Raw genomic sequence first — 15887 nt, forward strand, 5'->3', positions numbered from 1 at the left:
ACCATACTTTAGAGAATGGGCAGGTCTCTAAGCTCTACATTCTGTGATGAGGCATGGATGTCCAACAAATTGTCACCTACTCACCATTTCGCCACCTTTTAGATACTTTTCATAGGTGCTCATGACACCAGTATGTGTAAACTCGATCAGGTTCACAGTTGTTGAGATATATGTCCACAGGTACCAGGTTTGAACTTTTTAAAATTCATTTACTTTATCTGATTTCCCCCTTCGTGGCCCATACCATCACTTGAATGACTCTCCACTTGTTTCTGCTCTATTCACATACTTTTCTTATCACATCACATAACTGCCAACACTATCAAGCGGCATTCAATCTCACAATGGGCAGTGGTCATAATGTTTTGGCTGATCAGTGTACATATATCTGTGTATGCTGCAATAAATAGAGTACTATATGACATGTGAGTTGCCTCTAATATTACTATGATGTCAAATGTTTGGTGGGTAGTTTATTGTAACCATACTAGTTATGTGGTTTTGTCTGATTTTGTTACTTGCAAGTAACCTGTGCTTGTTGTGTTCCAAATTCTTTTGCTATACATGAAAAAGAAGTCAATCCTGGAATACATGGCATCTTTGCCTCGCAGTTATCTTTGGTGGACACAGGAGTAGTAGTCAAGTGCCAGATAGCACGCCAAACTGGTTGCAGCTGAAGTGAAGAGTTAGATTTCTTGATACAAAAACAGCCTGAGTGTTAAATGGATAAGCACACAAATTATAAATGTATGTTGATGGAATTGTGTCCAATTAGTTGCTCATGGTTCCCAAGACTGGCAGTTGTGGTTTTGTTATTGTCCTCTCATGTTTAATGAGCAAGTCATCAGTACAGCATCAGATATTAGGCATAGTGTATAAACATGTTCTTATCCTGTGAAAATTAACATATTTTGGTGTAATGGATAGAGTGTTTACTTAAATGCTGTGTATGAAGTATTATTTATTTCCTTTTACCCATCAGTATGTTGTGTAACTGATTACATATCTGCCAGGTATTTACTCTTCCATGCACTTGGAGCATTGAAAAAATATAATATAATCTCATTTCATCAGCTATAAAACATATATTTTTATTTATAGTATGTAAACACTTACTGCGATCAAAATACACAGCAAATGATGATCTTATTTGATCATTTGCACTGGGATGCAGCCGAAAGGTGAAAGGAGGTCCATTATTTCTGGAATAGTCATCAGCATCAGCTCCAAATATTTCTAGTATTTCTGTAGGAGAAGTATGTTCAGACAAAATGGCCTCATAATTTTCTAAAAGATGAGGAGCATTATCATTAACATCTTCAACAATTACTGTCAGTGTTGCTGTGGATGTCTTTGCAGGTGTTCCATCATCTACTGCTAAAATATTCACCTGAAATACAAACATTTGAAGTAAGTAAAAGTAATCCTCTGCTCCCAGATACATATATTACAAAATGCGTTATTGGGGTATAAAATTTGAAGTAATCACATACTCAGGTAATGAGTGCTGGGGACTCTACTGGATGCAGTGGGAAGAATATCAACATTACTTGGAGCAGATAATATTCAAATTGCAGCCTGATAATAATCGAATGGGCCAATTCACTGGTCAAAGAAGAAACACTGAAATAACATGCCATGAAAAATTGAGGGAGTTTAACATTTTGTGGATAAGGATCTCATCAGAATGAAACAGAAGGTAGGATTGTGGAAGTATGGTAATGGTAAAATAAGAGAGATTAAAAAAAAAAAAAAACATGAGGAGGCATATGGACTATCATATATTCAAATCCATGTAACCTAGAAAACAGAAAAGGACAGTTTTGCTGTGATATTTTTAAAGGAACCATCCAATCAGTCATCTTAATGAATGTTTGGAACCCTTGGACAATTTAAATCTGGATGGATGGATCATCCTCATCAATGTTAGTTCAGCATCTGTACCATTGTAACAACTCACTCAATGATCATAGAAGAAATGAGAAAAGAAAGACTTGTTTAAGGAAAAGGAGCAAAATACTGAGTAGATATTCAAAGATAACAGAATGGAAAAGTTATTTTAATCATATGTACAATTGTTGTTCTGGAATGGGAAATGATAGACATGATACAATGAGTGTAAGTATTTAGGAAATATAGGCGATGATTGAGAAATATCATAATTCCATAATAGCTGAAAGATGTGCTGTTCAGCAAGTGCTGCTCTGAGACTAGGAAACTCCCCATCCAATCCAGATAATGATAGCTGTAGGAAACAGAGTATTAAAATCCTAATGCTAAACTACTGAAGCATTCACAAGAAAGTGCCACAGTTTGAAGCACTCATGAAAAGCACTGAAGCTCATGAAATGCTAGGTACAGAAAGCTGGTTGAAACCTGAAACTGATAGCAGTGAGATTTTTGGGGAAAATTTAAGTGTTTATCAAAAGGTTAGGTAACTGGTAAATGGGGGTGGTGCATTTGTCACAGCAGACAAGAAACTCAAATCCACCAAGACAGAAATTGAAGCTGCATGTGAGATCATTTGTTCAAGACTCAGTATCTGGGGTGGGCATAAAATGATAATTGCATCTTTCTATTGCTCACCAGGCTCATCTGATGATGTAACTGAAAACTTTAGAGAAAACCCCAGCTCAGCTGTACGTCCAGTCATACTATAAACATCAGTGGAGACTTTAATCAGGCAACAATTAACTGGGAAAATCACAATTTTGTTAGTAGTGGGTGTGATAAGACATCCTGTGAGACTTTTCTATATGCCTTCTATGAAAACTACCTATAACAGATATTAGCCCCACTCATGATGGTAATATACTGGATCCAATGGCAGCAAACAGACCTGACTTCTCTGAGAATGTCTACAATGAAACTGGTATCAGTGACCATGACGACAGTCATGGCAACAATGATTAACAACGTACAAAGGACAACTAAAACGAGCAGAAAGATATACATGTTAGTAAACTAGATAAAAAATCATTAAACAATGGAAAATCCAGGATGGAATGTAACAATACTATGAAAAGGAAAGTTGCTACTCACCATGTAGCATAGATGCTGAGTTGCAGATGGTCCCAACAAAAAGACTCTTACAATTAAAACTTTTGGCTGTTAAGGCTTTTGCCAACAACACACATACACACACATACACACACACACACACACACACACACACACACACACACACACACACACTAACACAAATGCAACTCGCACACACAACTGCAGTCTCAGGCAACTGAAATCACAATGGGAGTAGCAGCAGCAGTGCATGATGGGAGTGCCGACTGGATGTGGGTAAGGAGGAGGCTGGGGTGGGGAGGGCACTGGAGAGGTGGGGTGGGGGGGGGGGGCAAGGAGTAGCATAAAGGAGAAAAGTAAAAAGATGATTGTGATGGTGGAATGATGGCTGTGTAGTGCTGGAATGGGAACAAGGAAGAGGCTGGATGGGTAAGGACAATGACCAATGAAGGCTGAGGCCAGCCAGTTGGCACTCCCATCATGAGCTGGTGCTGCTGCTTGCAGTGTGGTTTCAGTTGCTTGAGACTGAAGTTGAGTGCACAAGTTGCGTTTGTGTGTGTGTGTGTGTGTGTGTGTGTGGTCTATTGTTGACGAAGGCCTTAACGGCCAAAACCTTTGATTGTAAGAGTCTTTCTGTTGTGCCTATCTGCGACTCAGCATCTCTGCTAAATGGTGAGTAGCAACTTTCCTTTTGAGAATACTGTAAAAAATCGTTACTGTCATATGTCAATGAGGAACCTGAAAATTTCAGCTCAGGGCAGGTGCATTTAGAGGAACTATGGCTCAAATTTATAAGAATAGTTGACTATACTCTGGATAGACATGTGCCCTGTAGAACTGTTCAAAATGGGAAGAAACTTATCTGGTCCACAGTCACAGTAAAAAAAAAAAAAAAAGAAAAAGAAAAAAAAAGGAGATGCTGACTGAAACACATTAGACTATCAAGAGAGCAATGCATGATGACTTTACTTGTCCATAAATGACAGCGTCATCTGCAAACAACCTAAGACGGCTGCATGATTCCTTCAGTGACTACCATAGCAGAATAGAATAGAGAATGGTTTGAGAAAGATTGCAAAATTGGCCGGTTTTTGCGTTTGCTGTCCACACTGTCAAGCAAGTCTGCTTACTGCCATCCCACTCCCTGGTCGCAAAAAAAGTCTATAGAAAAATAATGGCAGTAAGCCTTCTGTTCAGCTATTGGTTGACGCTGTGACATCATTAAGGATCAGCGCGAAGCCTATGAGAAAGACAGGCCACGGCACGTACGTCACCAAAGTAGATCTGTACTCGCTTGCTCACTCAACTCAGCAGACAAACTACGTTTCTACACGTGTTAACTCGTAACTAGGTGTGTATGTACAAATGAGAATTCATTCTTCTACTGGAATCCGCTATTATAGTCTTACTGTTACTGTATTTGTCCTGCAATGATGGGAAGTCAACATGCCTACTTGTAATATCTTACGGCTGCATTGGGTTACAATAAAATTAGTCATGCCAAAATTATTATCAGAAGCATAAGGCACCATTTCCTGTATGAAATAAGGGCTGTTAAGAATAAGTGACTAAATGATATAGACAAGCCGTCATACCATTTATAAGGATCATTGATGTTAAATTAAATTTTGTTGCAGTACTGTTAACCTGTAAGACTTCATAATAGAAGAATCCAGTAGAAGATGCAATTCTCATTAGTACGTACACGCCCAGCTGTGAGTTAACAGGTTCAGAAACGCATTTTGTCTGCTGAGCTGAGTGAGCAAGTTCAGGCCTACATTCGTGACGTACACACCATGGCCTGTCTTTCTCGTGGGCCTCGGGACCGGCGTGTGCTTCGGGAGCAGCGCTATGACATATGGGCAGTGCATTTACGTGATGTATTGGAGTATGTTTTCGTCTCTGATAGAAAAAAATTAAATGTAAATTGCTACTCCGCTATTGCTAGAGTGTTACTGCTACATTCTGTAACTTGTCCAGCTTTTAAACAGATAATGCTGATTTTAAAAAAAAGTTTAAGCATGCATCGAATCCAAACCTGCAAAACGAATGGCAAAGTATAGTCTGTTTTTGGCTTTTTTGTCAAAGTAAATAGTCGAAATGGGCTTGCAATTTGTTAAACTGTCTCTGTGAAAACTGTTATCATTTTCTATCTCTCACATGTTTAAAAGAACTTCAGCTTATAAGCGTGCACTATCGTTTTCACTCAAGAAATTGTAGCTACAAGTACTTTATCTGTAGAAAGCATTTGAACTAGCTAATGTAACTAAACCAAAACACCTGAGTGGTAACTTACAGAATGTAGGGTTGATACTGCAGGTAGAGGATGACTCAGTTTTTTCCAAAGTAAATTATAAGCTTTCTGCGAAATGGCACCAACTTGCAAATGTGCACTTTGACAAACAGAACCTGTTTTAATGTCTGTAACAAATTTCTGACTTGACTGGGTTAAAATATTTTGCCCAGTACTCGATTAGTCTACCATAGTGTTGGAGAGAGTGATGCGAAGGGTGGAGATTGATAACTGAGGTGGCACTCTGTTTAACCGTATGCGACAAAATCTAGCTTATGCCGATGATGTGCGTATACTGTCTAGAAGTTTGAAAGAAATGGAAGAGGGATTTGGCAGAATGGAAAAGGAGACAGAACAGTTGGGACTTTAACAACACAAAAAGACAGTATCTCTTTGCTTCCAGGAAAAATGATGTTGTTAAAGAGAAATATATTAAGTTGAACAGAGGCAATTATGAGAGATGTGAGAAGTTCCAATACCTGGGAGTGCTGGTTACAGAGGATAGCAGAATAAGAGAAAAATAAAATCTAGGATTACTGCAGTAATTAGAGCTTACTGAACCCCGATCAAGATCCTTCAGTCACATAGCCTGAGCAGAAAATCGAAGGTGACTGTCTATCGAACAGTCATAAGACTGGCGCTAATGTATGGCTGAGAAACATTGACAATGACTGTAGCAGGAGAAGAACTCTTGAGAAGATGGGAGAGGAAAATATTAAGAAAGATTTTTGGAGCAATGTATGAGGCGGGGCAGTGGAGGATGAGGAGAAACAAGGAATTGGAAGAACTGTATAGAAATCCTGATTTGGTGACTGAAATAAAGTGTAACAGATTGAGATGGCTGGGCCATGTAGAGCGAATGTCGGAGGATCAAGCTGTCAAGAAGGTTTATATAGGAAATCCAGGTGGCAAAATGAGCAAAGGGAGACCCCAGAAACGATGGCTAGAGGATGTGGAAAATGACTTGAGAATGATTGGAGTCAGGAGATGGAGGAAACGAGCAGAAAATCGTCAGGATTGGGCTGTGATCATCAGAGAGGTTAACGCCTTACATGGGCTGTAGCGCCAAGATGTAAGTAAGTAATGCCGCTACAAAGGTCTGTAAACTAGATTTGTATGAATCATTACAAACAAATTCATATCTACATGTACATTTATCAGCATTCATCTCCTGTGATAGAAGCTTTTCTTAAGTCTCTAAAGTCTCTATGTTACTTCTATGGCTCTCACATCTGTTGAAACATTCCTTCTTTCCTTCTGCTGCATGTGATGTGCCATTACAGGTGCTACTACTACAAGGCAAATTACACGATAGAAATTAATTACTTCTAAGCATTAGTTTCTGTGGCAGATTTAGCAAGTCTCTGACATAATCAGTTTCTTTGAAATGATGACAGCATATTATAGCAATGAGGTTTTCTGTAAGCTATTGATCTCTTTCGTCGCCAATTGCTTGTTTTAGATACACCCCGTTTCAGCATTCTGTGGCGATAGCTGCTGCAAGGTGAGTTTGCGCAAATTATACTGTGTTTTGGCAAACACAATGAAACCTGTCAACAAGAGATTTACACAAAAAGAAATCGCCAATTCTGTTGAAGTTTTGGTTGACTCCCCGTAACCCATCGTATTTTTAACACTGAACAATCGGAATGGAAACTTCCCAAAGGTTTTCATTCCTGTTCCTCATCTGAGCAATATTAAAATAATGACTCCGTCAGGCGGAATGACGTGCACATGCCAGACGCTGGTTACTCATCTACGGTTTGCCAAACTGACAGCGCGTGATTCGAGAATAGAATAGGTATTATTCAGAAAAGTAAACAATTAGTGCACTGTCAGCAGCTGAGGATAATGGGTGCGACAGGAATCCGGAAGCTAGTCAGGTATGGCCTGTTGGGAAAGAGTTCACGCCGTTTGAAAAAACATTGTCATGAATGCAAGCCTGACTCCTGCCTCGTCAGCTATACATTTCAGTAAATTAAATATAACATAGCCCCAAACACTTCCAGGACACTCATATTTTCCGAATACCCACTGTATGCTTCATTGGTCTAGCCTGTTGTGTAATCAGTTTATCGATGATGATACCCTGTATGCAACCATTGATATGCTTGTTTTTCACTATGCGTCAGTTAAAACGTTGTCATTCAGTTGGGTTTCTCGACTGGTTCTAAATTACTGTGAGAACATGATGTCTGGACACATGTAGTGTAAAGTCTTTTATTACGTCATATCAAAGTAATCACAGTGAAACTCATATACTTCGGATCTTGGACGCCTTGTAGCAGGAGCACAAAGGAAACTAATACATCTATGGAACTTCCTCTTTTCGAATTTTTATAACGGATCGTACAGAAATGCCAGCAAAGGCAGCACCTTGTTTCACTGTGTATTTAAATTTCCAGCCGTGCTTTGTGATCATATGACTTTTATAATATTACTTCCCATTTCACTAGCCTTGCGATGAACTGTCTGTCCCTTCTTGCAATTTGAAGACATTATGAAGGCAGAAGATATAATCCCAGTGGCTAATGGCTCATGAGTCACTGAATTGCGCATTTATCTTGATAAAAAAAATAACGAAACAAAACAGCGAACATATACACGCATAAATAACAGAAAAATATAATGAAGTAATGAAAACAGATCGAGAGCTTAAATGGCGAAAAACGAAACACTATTTAAGGACAATAAAGTTCAATTATTAGGCAATATTTTTCGAACGGCCAACAGTACCACAGCCCATATGAGGCTTGCCTGAGGGATCATATGGCAGAACTACCTACCCCCTCCCCCCCTTCCCTCTCCTCCACCCCCACAGTGTTCGCACGGCGCGAGATACTGTGCCGCAACCACAACGCCGCGCGACCTGGCGTAGGCGCGTTTCGCGTCACCATAGCGTCGCGTTCTAATTTGCGCGGTCCCACTTCAACCTGTTGAGTTACAGCCTTCGGAAACGCCTTCACAAAAGAAGACGAAGTAAATATTCCCAGATTTCGAATCAAGAACAGCTGCCAACATGAGTAACGTAGAAACAGGTATCCTCGGAGTAGTGAAACAACTTAAATCACTTAATAAAAGCAAGTCTTTTGGTCCAGCCTGTATACCAATTAGGTTCCTTTCACAGTACGCTGTTGCAATAGCTCCATACTTATCAATCGTATACCACTGTTCGCTCGACGAAAGATCCGTATCCAAAGACTGGAAAGTTGCACAGGTCACACCAATATTCAAGAAAGGTAGTAGGAATAATCCACTAAATTACAGGCCCATATCATTAACGTCAATATGCATCAGGATTTTGGAACATATATTGAGTTCGGGCTTTATGAATTACCTCGAAGATGACGGCCTACTGACGAACAGTCAACATCGATTTAGAAAACATCGTTCTTGTGAAACACAACTAGCTCTTTATTCGCATGAAGTGTTGGGTGCTACTGACAAGGGATTTCAGATCGATTCCGTATTTCTAGATTTCCGGAAGGCTTTTGATACTGTACCACATAAGCGGCTTGCAGTGAAATTGCGTGCCTATGGAATATCGTCTCAGTTATGTGACTGGATTCGTGATTTCCTCTCAGAGACGTCACAGTTCATAGTAACTGACGGAAAGTCATCGAGTAAAACAGAAGTGATTTCTGGCGTTCCCAAAGGTGGCATTATAGGCCTTTTGCTGTTCCTTGTCTATATAAACGATTTGGGAGACAATCTGAACAGCCGTCTTAGGTTTTTTGCAGATGACGCTGTCGTTTATCGACAAGTAGTCATCAGAAGATCAAAAGAACTTGCAAAACGATTCAGAAAAGATATATGTATGGTGTGAAAATTAGCAATAGACCGTAAATAATGAAAAGTTTCAGGCCATCCACATGAGCTGTAAAAGGAATCCGTTAAATTTCAGTTACACGATAAATCAGTCAAGTCTAAAGACCGTAAATTCAACAAAATACCTAGGAATTACAATTGTGAGCAACTTAAGTTGGAAGGAACAGACGGAACATTTTGTGGGGAAGGTTAACCAAAGACTGCGTTTTATTGGCAGGACACTTAGGAAATGTAACAGATCTCTAAGGAGATCGCCTATACTACGCTTGTCCGTCGTCTTTTAGAATACTGCTGCGCGTTGCGGGATCGTTACCAGATAGGACTGACGGAGTAGTACGTTTTGTATTACCGCGAAATAGGGGTCACTGAAATGATGCAGGATTAGGGATGGACATCATTAAAGCAAAGGCGTTTTCCGCTGCGGAATAATCTTCTCACGAAATTCCAATCACCAACTCTCTCCTCCGAATATGAAAATATTTTGTTGACGCCGACCTACATAGGGAGAAACGATCACCAAGTTAAAATAGTGAAATCAGTGCTCGTACGGAAAGATATAGATTTTCGTTCTTCCCGCACGCTATACGAGGTTGTAATAATAGAAAATTGTGAAAATCGTTCGATGAACCGTCTGCCAGGCAATTAAATGTGATTTGCAGAGTATCCACGTAGATGTAGATATATTATAAAGCGCTATGGATTTTGTCCTCGGCTTAGGGTCTCCCTTGATATTTGTGCAGATCATGTAAGCATTGGGCCCATGAGTTACATAAAAACATGAACACCGACTTATTAACCTTCACCACTTTATTTCCATAAAAACCGTTACAATAAAGCCCCCGCTACGCCGACTCTCGTAACAGCGTCTGACGTCCTAACACGAAAAAATGCGGATTTATCGAGAATCCATTGTGAGCCAAAAAGACATAAATCCCATCTAAAATACCATGACGAGCCGTAATATGACATGTGGTCACAAGGCCTTCGTGATGATGCATTCATATTTTCGCAGAAGTTGGTATTACTGAACTGCATTTGCTTAGTGGTAACCCAAATGATTTCGTATGTATTTTGTTAGTGTGAGTATTGTAGAAAGATTAGTTATTTCGTTTCGTTAGAACGTAACCAACTCCACAATACTCACACGGCAGTTCATTTTCAGTTCTGAATTTCTGCAGAGGTAAGTAATGTATTCATAATCCACTGTCATAAACAATGTGATATAGCTCTGTTTTCAATTAAATCAAATTTAGGCGAACAAACTTACATACATTATATAACTTATTTACTTTGAAAACAGTTATGCATTCATAATAATGCGTGTTTGGAATTCCATGACTTCTTAAATTTAAAAGGAAGTAAACATTTGCAGCATGAAATTCATTAATCACAGAAGTTTGGGGGCATTGACAGCTGGCAATGAGTGTTATAAGCTTTGTGTAGTGACATCAGTAAGTGTTTTGTTCTGTTTACTAACTTTTAAGATACGAGTGTATTACAATCATACAGTAACTAGGAAAGTGCCTTCATTTTATATTACATTTATTACAATTTCATTTGGTGCCTAGTATTCATTTTGCCGTACCCTTTAATAATGTACAATTACAGAGCATTGTTGCACTCCGAGCGGTGAGCAGTTATAATATTGGTCCCAGCTTCGATTCCCAGAAATATGATCACCTTACATTCGGTAATTTCAGAACTAAGAGTCTTAAACATTGCAAGATATTGGAAAGAATTGCAAGATTCGTTTAACATAGGATACTTTTTACTCGCGTGGATTAGTTTGCGGCCTGGCTGGCTACACAGAACATTCAAGGCAGCAAAAGGCGCCCATTCATGTGCTCACCATACCTGCTTCCAACAACAAATCTGACTCAGTCCTTGAATCCACAGGTGGAACTGATAAAGTACAGGAAATTGAGAGAAGGCAATCAGAAGGAGAAAATGCTTCACTAAGATTCGTAGTTTCTAACTCGTATGTGGAAACTACAGAAAGGTAAAGCATTGCCTCCCCACTGCCGTATTCAAATGCTCTCGTGACTGTAGTCTTCAGACCTGCGTTCACATTCTTAGAGCTAAGTGAAATACAACGATCACTAAACACTTTGATTTGACTCCGTATACGTTGTGAAGCTGTGAAAGTTTGTCGTCCCATTCCTTTATTTTGTGAGACGTCAGTGATCTTCTTACGCCATCTCAACTATAGTAGACATCTTTTCGCTACGAAAGCTGTCATCGCCTGTAACTGTCTGCTTTTTATATTCTCCTTGCTTCCAAGGAAGCAGAATACCTTCACTTCCCTTACTTTGTGGTCCCCAATTTTCGTATCAAGTTTATCAATAATCTACTACTCATTCCATTTAACAGGTCATGTAATTCTTCCTCGCTTTCACCGAGGACAGCAATGTCATAAGCGAATTCTATTATTGATATGGTTTGATCCTGAATTTTAATCACAGTTCATTTATTTCCATGATTGCTTTTTTGATGTACATACTTAACAGTAGTGAACTTCTTTCTGGTCTTTTTATTTTCGTTCTTGGTTCTTGTACGTATTGTGTACTAGCTTAACGCCGCTGCTTCGTTCGGAGTAGACCATTGGTCTGCACAGAATTTGTTGTTGTTTTTCTTTAATCGAATTTTTATTTGTTCACAACTTGTAATAACTTATAAATCTTCACGCTAATTAAGACCATAGAACCATGGTCTTTTCCGAATATACTTTCTAGAGGCCTAACTTCTTGATAATCATGCCTTATGCTTACTTGTGTTGATATTTTGATAGAAACTTTCATCCCATTACACATATTTCTTTATATTTATTACAGAAATGGATTACCACTTTTCATAGATCTAGCATATTTTTTTAATATAAAGAAATATTTTCTAAAAAATTTCCATCCCCTATTTCACCCCCTTAGAGGTCCAATTTCCGAAAATAGTGAGACATATTTTTTTACTTTTCTAACCGAGAAGCTAAAAACCAATTTTCACAGATTTTGCTTAAAAATGCTTTCAAAATGAAATATTTTCCAAAAACTTTTCACTCTCTATTTCACCCCCTTAGGGGTGAATTTCCACAAACAGTGAAACATATACATTTTTTCTTTCGTACAGAGAAGCCAAATGCAAATTTTTTATAGATTTAGCTTCAAACATGCTTGCATAATGAAATATTTGCATAAAAACATTCATCCCCTTTTTGCCACCATAGGGATTGAATTTCCAAAAACAGTGAAACACAATTTTACTTTACAAATTTTCTTAGATTTAGCTTTAAAAATGGTTTCATAATGAGATATTTTAATACAAATTTTCATCCGCTTTTTGACCGCCTTAAATGTTGAATTTTCATAAACATTAATGTATTTGTTTCTTTTCAATTGAGAAGTCAAGTATATATTTTCACAGCTGGAGTTTTAAAAATAATTTAGTAGTACTTTAATAGTGAGTTATTTTCAAAAATATTTGACTCACTGTTTTACCCCCTTAGTAGTTGAATTTCCAAAAACGCTGAAACAAGCGTTCCTTCATTTCTGACTGAGAAATCAAATTACCAATTTTCGTAGCTCTAGCTTAAAAATTGCCTTAATAGCGACACATTTTCAAAACACGTTTCATGGCCTACTTCACCCCCTTATGGATGGAATTTTAGAAAAGTCCTTTCTTAAACGACACCTACGTATAAAATCAATACCCTCACCAAATTTCAGGCTTCTGTTCTTAGCAGGTTTGGCAGGACGATGATGAGTCGGTCATTGAGGACATCAGCTTTTTTAGGTGTAGATTATGCTTATATCTCTGTACCTTCATATCTCTATTACTTATCCCTGTCGTTTATTTCCGTGGTTGCTTCTTCACTGGACAAACTAAACAGTAGGCGCACTTTATTCTTGGTCTTCTTATTCTTATATTTACTGTTAATTCTTGTACACATGGTATATTACCCTTACATCTCTATACCGTAAGCCTATTTGTCTCCGAATTTGGAACATCTTGTCGAACGCTTTTCCTAAGTCGACTGCTGCCTCTCTGTTGCCTTTACCTTTCCTAAGCCAAACTGATCGCTATCGAACAGATCATCAATTTTCTGCTCCATTCCTTTGTACGTTATTATTGTTATAACAATTTTTATTATCGTTCTTAAACAAATTGCACTTCTCAAGTTTTTGGACAAATGCATTACAGATGTTATATGTACCTGAGCTGCAATAGTAGTACTAATAATAATAATATTTTTTAATTAATAGGCAGCTGTGTCTTGTTAAAATTAAGGAAGAAGGGAAGTTATATTTGGAAAAGGAAAAGGGGGTGGCGGAACAGTTACAAACTTGATTCCTCCCCCTCCCCCTCCCCCTCTCCCTCACTAGAATTGAAACCTAGATTCGGGACTGCTGTAAACTCTTCTTGTATTTTTTTTTTTAAAGCCGTTGACCAGTTTCTGAGTCGCAGTCGTTTTAACAATAACGAATGTCCTATTTTAAAACGATAAAAGAAGGTCATCCATCAGTAGCGCTAGCTAGGGTTCGTTTGTAAAATATAAAAGGCCGCTGTCCTACTCTACACCTAGCATTACGTACGGAGACTATAGATTTAGTTTGTAACAGCAATAAATGAATGAATAAATAAATAAATAAATAAATACGTGCTCCATTAATCTCATAAATACAGGATATAAAATTTATACTAAAGTAATAAAAAATGGATTAAATACTCTTACGAATAGTCTGCTAGGAGAAGAGGAAAACGAATTTAGGAAAGGAAAATCGTGCATGAATGCCTTCACCATTAAACAAAAAGTAGAACAAAGAAGAGAAAAGATTTTGAGAACTGATCTCGCTTTTATAGATTTTGTTAAAGCGTTTGACAAGATAAACTGAACGAAATTGTGGCAAATATAAGGAAATGCGGGCTATCCACTGCACGTAATAAAAAGTCAGTATAGAAATATTACTTTTATTATCACAGAAATTAAAAGAAGTTAACAGATTTTAGCAAATACAGGACTTAGAAAAGCTTTTCCTCCACTCTTTTTTAATATACTTACTGACGACATTGAAAAGAAATGGAAATTGCTGGTAGATCCACGAATTAAATTATCAAATATGTCGGTTGAAACAATCTTCTATTAGCTTAGTGAAAAAGTTCATAGCGTTTTTGTTTTGCATGTTGGTATTCCGGTTGCTATGGGTTTATTTATCGACTGTCATTTTTTATTTATAGTTCACTGTTGCTATCTGAGTTTACACATTGTCACTGTGTCACTTGGAGTTACTGAATAGAGCTGTGGACACTAGAACATGGAGTGCCAAGTGGAGCAATCGGAACGTTTCCGAGAGTCTCCTGTTTGAATTAAGAAGAGGGATGATAGTAGCGGAGGCTGTTAGAAACATTTGGGCCGTGTGTGGGGATATGCCACTGGAAAGAGCACGGCAGGAAAGTGGTTTTCTTGTTTTAAGGAGGATCGTTTTGACATTAGCAACTATACACGTCCACGAAAACCTTCGGGGCTTGATGAAAATGTTTTAATCGCATTAATCCACAATTATTCACGTCAGTGTACTCGAGAACTGGAAAATGGGATGAAGTATGATCATGTCATCATCGTGTGACATTTGCATGCAATGGGTACGGTTTAAAAATTGGTGTATCGGTACCGCATGCTGTAAGCCAAAGTCGCAAAAATCAGCAGCTGGCCATAGGTGCATTTCTGCTAGCTCGTCATTAACTGGCTCGTGATCAACACCGATCATTCCTCTCCTCTATCATTCTAAATGCTGTCTTTATGCTAATATAAGAAAAATATGGAAATGGTTGACTCCAACAAAGCATCAACTGCCTGTACAAGAACCTGCGCGCATCCACAAAATATAAAGTTTTGAATCTGGTAGAACAGTAGCAGTTTGATGTACTGCGAATTGCTTCCCCGAGGTTTAACCATCACTGGCGACATTAATTGTCAACAACTGAGACGTCTTGCAGATGTAATCCAAGAACAACGACCAGGAAATGTGGGTGTAGTGGTGCCACTTCATGATAACGCCCGCTCGCGTTCTGTTGCGTTTGCTAGTCATCCCGCACCCACTTATTTTTACCTGATCCTGTGCCCTCAGATTTTCACCTTTTTCTCTCCGTATCGAATGAGCTTCGAGCAACTTTTTTTCCGGATGAAAATGTGCTCCGAACATGGTTCTAGGAGTTCTTCGCCTCAAAAGCACGTGATTTCTACTATCACGGAATCGAAAAGTTACTCCGGCGTCGGCATATTATTGTAAATAGAGCAGGAGAATATATTATTGATGACTAAAGTCTCTGTTACGTGCCTTTGTTGTTTTTACTAATCTAATGGGAAAACGGTACGAACTTATGCACTAACCCCGTATTTGCAGACAATCAGGTAGATTCAAGTGAAGGGGACACACCTACAGCAATGTTATCTTTTAAATAATCTGTGTAAAAATCTCACAATACCAAAATTTCAGTCGAAAAAATGAAAAGTATTACTTTTAGATCCAGTCTGATCAAAGATCGTGCTAGAAAACAACATATTAATACAAGTATCGAATTTTAAATATCTTGGCTCGAACATGAATTTTTGGAATTACAAGAACACTGCGCAAAAAGAAAATTTCAGCCTGTTTGTGGAAGCAGTCAAGCAACTTTTGAAAATAACGTTAAGAAAGAAACGAAAATGAAATTTCATAAAGTAATGGTTTTACTGACATTGCGTTATGGCATCGAA

The 15887-nt window shown here is 38.3% G+C and overlaps 1 pseudogene; it reads right to left on the reverse strand.

The window, feature by feature from the left end:
- LOC126416929 (neural-cadherin-like) overlaps window positions 1–15887 on the reverse strand; it is a 183179-nt pseudogene that overhangs the window by 81929 nt on the left and 85363 nt on the right.

Source organism: Schistocerca serialis, chromosome 8 (assembly GCF_023864345.2).
Source record: "Schistocerca serialis cubense isolate TAMUIC-IGC-003099 chromosome 8, iqSchSeri2.2, whole genome shotgun sequence".
Taxonomy (NCBI): domain Eukaryota; kingdom Metazoa; phylum Arthropoda; class Insecta; order Orthoptera; family Acrididae; genus Schistocerca; species Schistocerca serialis.